Here is a 12,333-nt window from a genome sequence, read left to right as displayed (position 1 = left end):
CTGTAAAGGCAACAGTGTCTCTGAGGTTTGGGGACTATAAAGGAGGTTTATTAAGTAGGTGTTTGCTCCGTTACATTTCTCTTCCTTTTCATTGGTTTATGTGAAAGGCTTGAGCAAACACCAAACAGGTTGATTGTTGTAATTTAGCTGTGGCTTACAAGTGCAGTCCTTGGAGTTTAGGGTGGGGAGAAGAGGGAAGACTGAACCAAGAAAATGAAACAAATGACCCAGGTCAGGTATGCCTAGCATTGAAGACATGTAAGTCTTGCTAATTTATCTGCTCCTTCCTGGGTGGAATTACAAGTAGTAAAAGAGGAAAGTCAGCATTATGCTATTATTTTGTTCTTCTTCCACCTAGTGAACATTGATTTCTAAGTTAATTTTGTTGTAAATGGAGGATGTAGTTTGTATGATTTGAATTGTTATAATTCACTTAAAACATTTAGGAGTGTTAGGTTCTTTTGATGAATTGACCTCCTTTATCATGAAATGACCCTTTTAATGCCTGGTAATATTCTTTGTTCTGAAATCTACTTTGTGTTGTATTAATATAGCCAATCCAAATTAAAAACAATTAGTGCTAATGGATTGATATCAGAATATTTGAAGAACTTCTACAGCTCAACAATGAAAAAACAAGGTTAAATTTGACAAAGGTCTTGAATAGACATTTCTCCAAGGATGATATACCGATGGCCAATAAGCACATGAAGATACTCAATATCACTAGTCATTAGGGAAATGTGAATCAAATGACAAGGAGCTACCACTTCTCACTCATTAGAATAACAATTGTTAAAGAAAAAAGAAAACCATTTGAAGTATTGGCAAGTGTTAGTGGCTCAGTCGTGTCTGACTCTGCGACTCCATGGACTGTAGCCTGCCAGGCTCCTCCGTCCATGTAATTTTCCAGGCAAGAATATTGGAGTGGGTTGCCATTTCCTTCTCCGGGGGATCTTCTGACCCAGGGATTGAACCTGGGTCTCCTGCATTGCAGGCAGACTCTTTACCATCTGAGCCACCAAGGAAGCCCAGTGGCTCAGATGGATCCCTTTCTTGTATTGCTGGTGGAAATGTGTAAAGTGTACAGCTGCTGTGGAAAACAGTATGGCAGTTCCTCAAAAAATTAAAGGTAAAATTACCATGTGATCTAGCAATTCCAATTCTGAGTATATACCCTAAAGAAATGTAAACAGACTCAGGTATCGGTACACCAGTGTTTCTGGCAGCATCATTCACGATAACCAAAAGGTAGAAGCAACCCAAGGGTCCACTGACAGATGAATTGGTAAACTGAATGTGATACCTGCACACAGCAGAACATCATTCAGCTTTAAGAATGAAGGAAAGTTTTGACGACATGGATGAAAGTTGAAGCAATAATGCTAAGTGAAATAAGTCAGTCACTAAAGGGTAAATGATCCTCCTAACAATGCAGAAGATTCCAGTTCAGCCTGGGTCAGGAAGATCCCCTGGAAAAGGAAATGTCAACCCACTCCAGTATTCTTGCCTGGAAGATCCCATAGACAAGAGTCTGGTGGACTACAGTCTATGGGGTTGCAAAGAGATGGTAGTGACTGAACAACAACCTCATATATAAGGTACCTGGAGTAGTAAATTCATAGAATCAGAAAGAAGAATGATGGTTGTCAAGGGCACAGGAAAGGGAGGAATGGGAGTTAATGTTTAAGAAGTACAAGTTTCAGTCTGAGATAATAGAAAAGTTCTGGAGGTAGATGGTGGTGAAATACAACAGTGTGATGTATTTAATCTTACAAAACTGTACACATTAAATGTTTTAAATGGAAAATGTTATGTATATTTTACCACAATTAAATAAATGGATAGGTATTTTAAAAATTAGTGTTTGTGTGGTGTATCTCTTTACATCCTTTTGCTTTTGAATTGTTTGTGTCTTTACATTTAAAGTGAATTTCTTGTAGGCAGCATATAGATGAGCTTTGCATTTTGTAAATTTAGCCTTTAATTTCTGCCTTTTAATTGGGATATTTAGGCCATTTACTTTTAATGTGATTATTACTATAGTTAAGTTTAACTCTGAAAGTCTTTGTACTGTACCATCTTGCTTCAGATCATGTGTTTTAATTTAACCTGAGCATGTCAACTGGGATGTTTTCCATACAATTCCCTCTGACAGGTGTGCTCTGAGTCCAGGATGAAGTGTGAGTCTACCCATCTGGAGAACGTTGTGTCAGAGTCTCCTTAGTGGGGTGCAGTCAGTCACCTGAGGGACAGGCCTTAAGTGTGAGGCACATGGGATGCTGGGTGCTGGGGCCTGGCGGATTCTCTTTTCACTGTGTAGTGCTGTGCATGGGGATCTGCTGGCATCTGGGGCCCAGGGTACAACTCTCTGCCAGGTTTACCTCTGATGGGTTAACTCTGGTTGGATCATCTTGCTGTTTGTTTTCAATCTGTCCTGTTTTTTCTTCTTACATCCTCCCTTTTTTTTCCTGAGTAATTTGGGATCAAGTAGTTTTTTTTTAATTCCATTTTATTGCCTTTGTCAGTTTATTAGGTTTTTTTTTTTTTTTTACGTAGTTGCTTTAAGAGTCATGATATGTGTCATAACTTGTCATAGTCTACAAGCAAGTGGTCTTGTATTATTTTACATGTAGTATAAAAACCTTACATAGTATATTCTCATTTCCTCCCTCGTGGCCTTTATACTCTTGTTGTCATACATGTCACTAAGTCAATTATATTTTTCTCAGCATTTTAAGATGTGGTTCTGGTGTCTTTTGGCTTGCATTGTTTCATATGAGTAATCTGCTGTCATTTTTATTTTATGAAGTTCACCTGTTCATTCTTTTTTACTTCTGGCTACTTTCATGACTAATTTTAAATGATTGAATTATTATGTGCCTTGGTTAGTTTTGGGCATTCCTTGTGGCTCAGCTGGTAAAGAATCCACCTGCAATGTGGGAGACCTGGGTTTGAACCCTGGGTTCAGAAGATCCCCTGGAGAAGGGAAAGGCTACCCACTCCAGTATTCCGGCCTGGAGAATTTCATGGACTGTTTAGTCCATGAGGTCACAAAGAATCGGACATGACTGAGTGACTTTCACTTTCACTTTTGGGGTAGTTTTCATATTTCTTGTGCTTGAGTTAATTGAGTTTTTGTATCTGTGAATTTAAAGCTTTCATCACATTTGGAAATTTTTCAACTAGTCATTCTTTAGGGATTTTCTCTATTCTCTCTCCCCTTTTTGGAAAATGCCGTCACATGTATTTTAGTATTCTTAAAGTTGTTCCACAGCTGTCTGATGCTGAATTTACCTTTTCCCCGGTTTGTGTGTGTATGTGTGTGGTTGCTTTTGCATAGTTTCTGTTTCTTCAAGTTCATCGATCTTTCCTTCTGTAGTGTCTAATCTGCTCTTATTTCCGTATGGCATGGTTTATATCAGACATTTGTAGTTTCCATTTCTAGAAGTTTGATTTGGGTCTTTTATTTTTTTGTCACTGCTTAACATGCTTAATCTTCTTTTGCATTTTGAGTATATGGAAGATAATTATAGGAACCATTTTAATGTCCTTGTGTGCTAGTTATATTATCTATATTTTTGAATCTGTTTCTACTGATTGGTTTTCCCCTCATTATAGACTATATTTTCTTCTTGGTATATTTGAAAATTTTTGTTTAGATGTTGAATGTTGGGAATTTTGCCCTGTTGGGTTCTGGTTACTTTTGTATTTTTATAAATAGTCTTGGAATTGTTTGAGGACAGTTAAGTTACTTGAAAATGGTGTGATCTTTTGAAGGCTTACTGTTCAGCAGTGATAGCTGAGACCAGCCTTTATACCACCATTAATTTTCACACTACCAAGCAACGCCATGTTCAGTGCCCTACTGATGTTCTATGAGTTATGAGGTAATTCCACTCTGGTGGGTTGGGGCACAAATTAGTCTTGGCTCAGTGTGAGGCTCAAGGATTGTTCGCTCTAATCCTGACCAGTACTGTCAACACTCAGCAGAAACCTGGAGGGGGATCTCCTGCAGATTTCCACAGATCTCTCTGTGTGTATCTGTCTCCTGTGAACTCTGGCTACCTAGAGTCCCAGCTCTCTCTTCCCAACTTGGGGAGACTGTTGGACTTTTCCTGGATACCCCCTCCCTGTGCCATGGCCTGGAAACTGTCTAGAGTTGGGACGAGAAGAACTAACCTCATTTGCTCTGACCCTCTGAGGAATCCATCCTCTGTTGCCTCACATCCAGTGTCTGGAAACTGTTGTTACATTTATTTTGTCTGGTTTGGAGTTGTTTGAAGCAGCAGAGTAAGTCTGGACCCTGGTCCTCTAAGTCTGCCAAAAACAGAAGGTCCCCCTGCTGTCAGCACTCACTGGAGACCTCGTGCATGCATAGGCCTTGACCTTGGTGCAGGCAGGCAGGCGTGAATGAGACATATGCTGGGCCCTTGGGAATCTCCCAGTCTTGCTGGAGAATCATGCTGATTCCTACATAGACATTGCTGCATGGTGTGTTGGGCTTCTCTGGTAGCTCAGTAAAAAATCCACCTGCAGTGTGGGAGATCTGGGTTCAATCCCTGGGTTGAGAAGATCCCCTGGCAAAGGGAATGGCTATCCAGTCCAGTATTCTTGCCTGGAGAATTCCATGGATAGAGGAGCCTGGAAGATCCATGGGCTTGCAAAGAGTTGGACACCTGAGTGACTAATACTTTCACTTCACTTCATGTAAAGAGCACCATGGGAGGGCAGGATGATATCTTTGGGAAAAGAGCAAGGAATACTTCCGAGATAGCTGACAATAAGGGATCACCAGGCATTTTCAAGCTGGAGAAGGCATAGGGAAGAAATTCCAGGCTAGGCGGACAGAATAGTAAGAGCAAAGACAGAGCGGCAAACCTTGGGGTTCCTAGAGGACAGGGTCCCCATCTTATTGATCTTTTTAGATGCGGAATATTTGCCAGGTGATCGGAAGCTTTTAGTTTGTTCTGGGAATAGGTAGAACAGAGAGTCAAGTGGAGTCCACAGCCCATGGAGGCGTGGAGGGAGATATAGCTGGAAGAGGAGGCTCAGGCTCTGCTGGTGCAGGGCCTTGAATGCCAAGCTGAAGAGCACAAGGTTTTGAGTGTGATACCAAACACTGGGTGTTTTAAAAACCAGTCTTCAGCAGCCCTGATTGACTGTGTTCTCTGGATTTTCCTGGAGGATGTGGAAGAGTGCTGGAGAAGGCTGAGTCTGCTAAAACCAGGCAGGAAGCTGCCAGAGACCCTGGCTCCTATGGCTCCTGTGCACCAGGAGGGAGAGGAGTCTAGAGCTCACCGTGGTGCTGATACAGCTCAGCCCTGTCTCACCTGTGTGGTGATGGCCTCTGTAGATTGCTGCCTGAGTCATGAGTAGAGTTGAGGAGGCTCAGGCCTGGTTTCTCTTTTTCCGTGACTACACTATTGCCACCCCCCCCCCACCCCGACAACGCACCTACCTGCCTCTGCTGGACCCAGAAATTTGTAGGGTCAGACATGGCTGGCAGAGGTAGTGTCTGGAGCTGGCCTCACTCTATACCAGCCTAGGATGGCCCCAGGTCAGCTTGGAGAACAAGGCCCCTCATCTTGGAGGTAAAACAGACCCAGTAGCATGACCCTGTACAGATTCCTATTATTTGCCCTGAGTGTGTCTTTGGCTTAACCTTCATCTTGATCCTTGGGATGGTTGAACCTGTTTGCTCAGCCTGGTCTGCAGATGAGAAAGTGTGGGGTGGGGTGGAAGACTGCCAGCTGCAGAGCGAGATCCTTTCTGAGTCATCTCAGCAGTTGGGATGGAATAAAAAGAAATGAAAGTTCGATGTGAAATAGCCTAGCATGTTTTTATTTTCACATCAGAGCCGCAGGGCAGACAAGCAGGAGGCTTCTCTTAAGTGGTTGGGCTGTGTTTTACTGTCGGGAAGTTTCCAGAATGGACTACTTGTTAGATGGCCTATTTTTTTGGCCATCGTATTGACTGAAGCTGAATGCTATTGATCTGAGTTCCATCCAGCCATCTGAGTTCTGTCATCCTATTGACTGATGTGATCTCTGGAGAAATCAGAGGTTTTCTCTCCTTAGTGTCCATGTAAGAAGGGCTTGAGTTAAAACATCAGAATGGGCTGAATGTGGGAACTCAGCCATGGTAATAAGAATCACGACCCTTTATTGAACCTGGCCTGAGAACAGGGTGTTAGTTTTCCCTGGGACCAACTCATTTGTCCTTGTAAAACTCCTGTGTTACAGGTGAGACCGAGGTCTAGGGGGATGAAGTAAGCCACCTCTGCCCCTCCTTACTGCTTCTCCCAAAGACCACTCCAGCTTTCCCATGTGCTCTGTGAGAACCAAGTACTGTTTACTGTGCAGAGCCTGCCCTCGCTCACTCCCTCTGTGCCCTGCTGGAGGATGGGGGATAAGGCAGGTGGTGGAGGGGATGATGGGAATCAACAGGAGTGAGGGGTCAGGGCTGGGGTTTTCCAACTGCCTTCCTGGAAGGTGCCTTGGGGACCCCCATAATGTCAATGGGAAGACTGAGCTGGGAGAGTGCGGCTCTTCCCTTACCCCTTCGCCCAGAGCATGGCCTCTGTGACGTGTCCTGAGTGCTGGGGGGTTGATAAAATTTTGGAAAACATCAGGAATGGGCTCAGGAGGCACATGGGGAAAGAGGATGGAGGTGCAGGTCCTGACAGCATGTCAGGCTATGCTTAGACTCTTCCCAGCCAAGGTGGTGGAGAGATAAACAGAAGAGGGAAGGGGAAAGCAAACAGATGGTGAGCTTCAGGGAAGGTTGGATGGAGTTAGAAGCAGTGTTTAAAAAAACATTAATCCCTAGGTGCCTGGCAATTTGGAGGTAGGAAGTCCCATTTTGGAGTCTGTGAAAGGATAGCGATGGATGCACCTAAAAGACATTTAAACAATGACTAGATCAAACCTGGTGGTGGACCTCACAGGTGAAGGAACGAGCCTGGAGGGGAGAAGTGAGGATGGAAGGCTGCTGGAAGTGGAGGTCGGGAGGGGAATCTAGTTTGGGGAGAAAAAAGGTGATATGGGTGCCTTCCTGCCCTTGGCACAGTAAATGGCTCCTCACCCCTGGGTCTTCTCACTTGGAACCTGTCTCTGGGGAAAGAGGCATCAGATGGAGTTATTCAGGGGCCTGAGGAGCATCCAGTCATGTAAATATTAATGTCCTGATGATAATGCGCTCCAAAAGCCTTGTCCTGAGAGACCATATATCCCCCATAGATGTATGGGTCCCCTAATATGTGTGGACCTTTGTTCAGATTGGTCTGGAGTCTGTTTCAGAAAGCCATATCCTTTGCTGCCTTCTGGAACCTGCTCTTTCAGAGTTCCCCCACATGGGCCTAGCTGGGAGCCTTGAAGGGTTGTCGGGCAGCACTTTACAACAATTCAGTTCAGTCGTTGAGTCATGTCCAACTCTGCGACCCCATGAATTGCAGCACGCCAGGCCTCCCTGTCCATCACCAACTCCCGGAGTTCACTCAAACTCAAATCCATCGAGTCGGTGATGCCATCCAGCCATCTCATCCTCTGTCGTCCCCTTCTCCTCCTGCCCCCAATCCCTCCCAGCATCACAGTCTTTTCCAATGAGTCAACTCTTCGCATGAGGTGGCCAAAGTACTGGAGTTTCAGCTTTAGCATCATTCCTTCCAAAGAACACCCAGGACTGATCTCCTTTGGAATGGACTGGTTGGATCTCCTTGCAGACCAAGGGACTCTCAAGAGTCTTCTCCAACACCACAGTTCAAAAGCATCAATTCTTCGGCACTCAGCTTTCTTCACAGCCCAACTCTCACATCCATACATGACCACAGGAAAAACCATAGCCTTGACTAGACGGACCTTTGTTGGCAAAGTCGTGTCTCTGCTTTTGAATATGCTATCTAGGTTGGTCATAACCTTCCTTCCAAGGAGTAAGTGTCTTTTAATTTCATGGCTGCAATCACCATCTGCAGTGATTTTGGAGCCCCCAAAAATAAAATCTGACACTGTTTCCCCATCTTTTGAAAAAGTGTGAGAGTGCATGAGTTAATGCTACCTAGCGCTGGCTTGGTGGTTTTCCTAGCACCTCCAGAAGTTTTCGTGTTTATTTCTTGCTAAACTCTTATAACCATCCCATGAAGTTGGTAGAGTTACTCCCGTGTTACCAGTAAGAAACAGAATTAGGAGGCTGAATAATTTGCCCAAGGTCACATAACTAGTAAAAGGTCAAGTTGTTGAGTTAGTTGCTCAGTTATGTCTGAGTCTTTGCAACTCCATGCACTGTGTCCTGCCAGGCTCCTCTACCAGTCCATGGAATTCTCCAGACAAGAATACTGGAGTAGGTAGCCACTCCAGTCTTCTCCAGAGTATCTTCCCAACCCAGGGATCAAACCTGGGTCTCCTGCATTGCAGGCAGATTCTTTACTGTCTAAAGCCCAGTAAAAGGTCAACCTGGGATTTAAATCCAGAATATTGGACTCTCAAGCCTTGAACTCTTTCTACTGCCTTTCACACTGTTTTAACTATTTAGCACTGGGAAGTATGGAGGGATCTCCGACCCCAATCCCAACTCCAGAAATTGCTTAGAAATAAAGGAAACAAAAGAAGTCTTCCTTCTGGAAGACTTCTGGTACATACCACCTTTTCAGATTGTCAAGGCAGGTCAGTTCGACGGTGTTTGGGGGCAAGTGAGAAGTGCATGATGGGTGATTTGCTTTTGTCAAGTCCTGTGGGAAGTTAGGTGACCGAATATCTGCTTTCTTGATTTAACAGTCGAAATCATCCTGGGAAAAGAAAACTTAATCAGGTCAGAACATATTTCCTCATTAAGCAGTAGGCTTAGAAAGGTTTCTAAGGCAGCCACAGGTGTTTTTGTCACAAGGGGAGAAATGGGGCCATTTCCAAATAACACGCGGAGATTGAACTATGCAGGTTGCCTTGGTAACAGCTTCTTGTGCTGCCCTAGGGAGATGTGAAAAAGAGACAAGAAAAGCCAAGGCTTTTACAACTCTCCTTGCAGTGTGATTTCAGGCTTGAAATAGTTGGCAAGGAAAGGTTGGCTGGTAAGGGTGAGGAGGGGAGTAATCAGAGCCAGTGCTTTAGCTCCTGGTGGAGCCAGGAAAACAGAAGCACTGGCTCAGTCAGAGTTATGGGTTATGGTTCAGGAATAGCAGTTATTTCCTTAACTCAGTATTGAACCCTGGAGACTCAGGAGTTACCTCAAATCATCGGATTGTCCCCCAGGAGGCAGAATGATTAATATTTATTCTGGACTCAGGAGATGACAAAGCCCTCCCAGGGCTGCTTGCTCATGCCAGGCACACATGCAGCCCCCAAGGTGGGATTATCATCATGCTGCCCATTTTACAGATGAGGAAACTGAGGTTAAGGGACGTGTTTGAGGTCACACAGCTAAGGAACTGAGGAGCCAAAGCACAAACCTAGGACCTCAGTCCTCAGATTCTGTTTCTGTTCTGCACCCAGCAGGCGTATGCAGAAGCAAGGGGTGAGGGGCACCACCAGCCGTCTCTAGGACTGCACACCTTACTCTGATCTGAGCGCCCTCCTGTTTAGAAAATGCTGAGTTATGCTTTCAGATTTAACTCCCCATCCCCCGCCCTCTCCTCCGCCCGGCGAGTTTATCCTTGCACAGGATCTAATATCAGTTGAGAGTATTTGTTGTTGAGCTGAACAGTCCCAGGATAGGTCCTCACTGAACGGGAGCCATCAATACCTTGCTGTTTTCCCGCTTGAGGTCAGATCTGGAGGGCTGCCGAGCTGAGGCCTGGCAGGAGTCCCATCAGGACATTCTGCAGCCACCGTCTCAGGAAGTAGTGACCAAGGGCAGCGCTTTGGCCTCCATCCACCGGGGGTTGTGTAGTCACTTCGGGGCCTCATTATCTTCCACTCGATCGTGTTTCCCGTGTTCAAGGTACATGAGCTCGATTTCATTAAGATAGAGAGTAGTGGAAAGAAGATGAGGGCAAGACGGCAAGCAGCAGAACCAGTGGCCGGAGAGTTCATGACCCCTCCCCATGCTGTGAGGTTTGGCAAGGCCAGGGTCACACCTGGAGACTGCCGCCTTGTCTCTGGCTGGCGCTGCTCCAGCTTGGTCAGCCCCTACACCAAGGCAGAAGCTGGGCTCCAGGACACCTGAGAAATGTCTGTCTTCTCACCCCTGTCACATGTGCCTTCCTTCTGCGGAGTCTGTCCTCCCCGCATGTGTCTCTCATGGAGGATGTGATGTTGATGTCAGGTGGCAAACCACAGCGCACCCCGCGGTTGTTACAACTTTGAACTGGTTACTGAAATTTAAAAATGGGGAGACGTCACAGCTTGTGGGTTTCTAGCCTCCCTTGGAGACCAGGCAGGTCTGGTCACGCTGGGCCTGCCCTCCCGGAGGTGCCCGAGCTGGGATGGAGCTTTCAGGGGAGACAGTCTCTGACACACCTACTTGTGTAGGCATCTGGGTTTGTGAGCTATGTTGGGGGTGAAAGCTCAGAGGAGAAAAAAGAAAGACAGGAAGGAAGGAAAGGAAAAGAAAAGAGGAAGTTTCTCTCTCAGTGAGCAATCGGTAATACATTGTCTCTTCTCAGTGAAGGGAACACAGATCAGCTCCTGTTCCTTTCCGGGCTAGGTCCCAGTCTGATCTCTGCCTCAGTCCCAGTCTGATCTCCTTAGGGTGGGAGGTAGCACCCCCCACAGAGCTGTTGTCTCTGTGCCTGTGGACGCTCTGTGAGTGGCTCCCATGGCAGCCTTGCTGTCACCTGCCCCTGACCCTCTGACTCCTGTTCTAACACCAGTCTCCTCTACAGGGAGGCCTCCTGGGCTCCCAGTACCCCAGTCCCTCAGAGCTGACCCCCTACCAACTCCTCACTCCACTCTCACCTGTGTTCACTATGCTTCCTGTTGAGATGTTTCTTTTTAAAAAACAGAACTGAGTTCCTAGAGAGCATCAGTTTTAACATAAGTCTGTGTCTGGTTCGTAATCAGAAGTCAGTAAACATTTATTCCCCTCCCTCTGCTCCCACTTAGCCTTCCTGCTTTCATCTGGAGCCATGCTCTGTCCTTGCCTTATATTAACTATTCCTTAAATGTTCATTCAGTGAAGCAGGAATAAATGAATGAAGGCTGAAGATAGAAGAAGCCCCGCCCTCATCACCCCGTGTCCCGTGTGACTTGCCCACCAGCCAACTCCCTGCCGCCGGCTGTTTTTCTTAGCATTCCCTGCGCTGTGTGTCAGCCTCTGCCGGGCCCTGGGGATACAGCGGCCGATAAGAACTCTCCTTGCCATCAAGGGGCTTGCCTCTCCTCGCCTCGCCTCTTCTCTCTTGGCCCCTCCCATGGGCAGTCTGCAGGCACTGCCCAAGAAGTGCCCAGGCTCCTTCTGGGCACTGTGGTAAGTGGGAGGGGGTCCAGTCCAGGGCCACAGTGCCGAGGGCTGAGGTCACTGGAGTTGTTAGGCCTCCAGAGGCAAAAGCATATGGCCTATGTATCCCCAAGAGCTTCTCCGTAACCCTTCCCCGACCCCGTCCTCCACTTGATGGCTTCCCTGGGTTGTGGCCAGTTTGAGAACCAGTAGTCTGGATTCCTCTGCCACTTTGGATGATCTGGAGGCAGAACACTGATGGCAGCAGATGGGTAACCCCAGACTTTGGGGGTACCTGCTTTGTGGGCCTGGGCAGAATACTGTCTCTTCTCCACCCCATCCCCAACCCCTTCTACAAATTATGAGAAACGCTTGCTGCTCTCAGCCTCCATGGGTGTCTTGGGATCAGGCAGTGTCTGTGGACTTCTGAAGCAAAGGCATCAGAAATTAACTTGCAGGGGTGGGCGATGCCTCAGTAAATCTTGTAAGGTGGAACTTGCCCACTCCTCAGGTCAGCGGGCATCTTTGTGAGCCACCTCTACCCGGGAGGCAGGGACTGGGGAGGGCCAAGGTGTTCAGCGGCTTGCCTGGGCTTGTAATCTCTGCAGCTCAGATAACGTTATAACTAAACACTACCCTCATCTCTCCTCTGTGTCACTTGTGAAGTCAGAATACCAGGATAGGATGGGACTCTGGCCTGTGGTAACAATTTGTAGGAACTTGGGCAATACAGCCGTTTACGGGACCTTGCGCAGTACCCTGTTTGTCTCTGGCTTTCATCTCTGAAATAGGGGTAATCATGCCCTGAGTTCACTTTACTTACTAGACAGTTTATATAAATTAATGGGAGAGTTTGCAAAGGGCTTTGATTTCAGAAGAAGGGAGCCATGGAACCATTAGCGTCCCTTTGACAAGGGAGGAAAATTGAGTGGGACACATTTGATCGTGGGATCCTGAGCAGACCTC

At 46.4% G+C, this 12,333-nt stretch overlaps 1 protein-coding gene across 2 annotated transcripts in view; it reads left to right on the top strand.

Moving 5' to 3' along the window:
- The window catches only part of VPS37C (VPS37C subunit of ESCRT-I), a 30,445-nt gene that overhangs the window by 2,565 nt on the left and 15,547 nt on the right, over positions 1-12,333 (top strand). The window contains exon 1 of one of the 2 annotated variants that reach the window (XM_061406527.1): positions 11,306-11,397. The exons of the other annotated variant lie outside the window; for it this stretch is intronic. The gene's annotated coding sequence lies outside the window, so the exon portion shown is untranslated. Of the gene's footprint in view, positions 1-11,305; positions 11,398-12,333 lie in introns of those variants that run through there. 2 annotated transcript variants of the gene reach the window in all.

The sequence above is a fragment of the Bos javanicus genome, chromosome 29 (assembly GCF_032452875.1).
Source record: "Bos javanicus breed banteng chromosome 29, ARS-OSU_banteng_1.0, whole genome shotgun sequence".
NCBI classification, from domain to species: Eukaryota; Metazoa; Chordata; class Mammalia; order Artiodactyla; family Bovidae; genus Bos; species Bos javanicus.
Note: the sequence above shows the minus strand (reverse complement) of the source record. Positions and strands in the feature narration are given on the sequence as shown.